Here is a 2031-nt window from a genome sequence, read left to right on the forward strand (position 1 = left end):
TGGATAGTTCTTTAACCTCTGCCTCTATGTCTGAAATTGGGGATACTATTGTCAATAATAATTTTGATGCTCATACTAAAGAACCCACTATCTCACATATAAAACGATTCCGTGTTGGTAGTGGTAATATTATTGGAAAAGGAGTTATTCAAGATTTCTTTACTTGTGCCGGTGCTTTACCTTCTATGGGTAGTTCTATTCTTCATAGAACTAGCAGTCTTGCGGACGCTATTGCCATGCTTGTAGGTGAACTTGAGAGACAATTCATGCACATGCATCCTTCTATACAAAGGATTTTCCTAGAATTTTCTAATATTGACATTCTTCGGTTAAGCGTGCCGTTACTATCTTTTTGGCTCATGAGTTTCGATTCATAATAAAAGAGGCCAAACAAATCTTTGCACATTATAGGGTGGACGCTTGTCGTCCTCCCATAGAGACTATCCTCTTTTATTAAGAAGAAATAATGCGTTTTCAATCTTTAGACTATGTTGCTTTCAATGAAAATCTTAGAAAAAGGGTTCCTACCAATGTTTTAGTTGATAGAATTTCTAAACTTAATGATGATTTGGCTATTCGAGATAATGAATTGGGATATTCTCTTGAATATAGGCTCACAAAGTTCTGTCAAAAGAATGCTTATAATGATGAATTGGTTGTGCAATATGAAGGACCAAAGGAGTAACCTATACCTCCCAAGGTTGATCTTGGAGACTTTTGTCCCAACAAATTTAGCCCTATTGATTACTTTTGCTTGCCTAAAAGAAAACTTGCTGCTGAACGTAGAGAATATGAAATGAGTTTTAACAATCTATCTTATTATTATGGCAATACCTAGATCTATTCTTGCTTGTTATGCCTAGCTAGGGGTGTTAAACGATAGCGTTTGTTGGGAGGCAACCCAATTTTATTTTTATTCCTTGCTTTTTGCTCCTGTTTAGTACTAAATAAATCATTTAGCCTCTGTTTTTGTTGTGTTTTTGTGTTTAATTAGTGTTTGTGCCAAGTAGAACCGTTGGAAAGACTTGGGGAAAGTCTTGTTGAACTTGCTGTAAAAAACAGAAACTTTAGCGCTCACGAGAACTGCTGTAATTTTTATTTGGAAAGTTCTATTTAGGTAATTCTTTTTGGGGTTCCAGATCTTGCGCTAGCTACAGATTACTACAGACTGTTCTGTTTTTCGTGTGTTGTTTACTTATTTTGATGAATCTATGGCTAGTAAATTAGTTTATAAACCATAGAGATGTTGGAATATAGTAGGTATAACACCCATATAAATAAAGAATGAGTTCATTACAGTACCTTGAAGTGGTCTTTTGTTTTCTTTCGCTAACGGAGCTCACGAGATTTTCTACTTTAAGTTTTGTGTTGTGAAGTTTTCAAGTTTTGGGTAAAGATTTAATGGATTATGGAACAAGGAGTGGCAAGAGCCTAAGCTTGGGGATGCCCATGGAACCCCCAAGATAATCTAAGGACACCTAAAAGCCAAATCTTGGGGATGCCCCGGAAGGCATCCCCTCTTTAGTCTACTTCCATCGGTAACTTTATTTGGAGCCATATTTATTTACCACATGATATGTGTTTTGCTTGGAGCGTCTTGTATGATTTGAGTCTTTTCTTATTAGTTTACCACAATCATCCTTGCTGTACACACCTTTTGAGAGAGCCATATATGATTTGGAATTTGTTAGAATACTCTATGTGCTTCGCTTATATCTTTTGAGTTATATAGTTTTGCTCTAGTGCTTCACGTATATCTTTTAGAGCACGGTGGTGGATTTGTTTTATAGAAAATATTGATCTCTCATGCTTCACTTAGATTATTTTTAGAGTCTTAAATAGCATGGTAATTTTCTTAAAATCCTAATATGCTTGGTATGCAAGATTAATAATAAAAACTCTCTTATGAGTGTGTTGAATACTATGATAAGTTTGATACTTGATAATTGTTTTGAGACATGGAGATGGTGATATTATAGTCATGCTAGTTGAGTAGTTGTGAATTTGAGAAATACTTGTGTTGAAGCTTGT

This window comes from Triticum urartu, chromosome 2A, assembly GCF_056163025.1.
Source record: "Triticum urartu cultivar PI428250 chromosome 2A, HENAU_Tu73, whole genome shotgun sequence".
In the NCBI taxonomy this organism is placed as follows: Eukaryota; Viridiplantae; Streptophyta; class Magnoliopsida; order Poales; family Poaceae; genus Triticum; species Triticum urartu.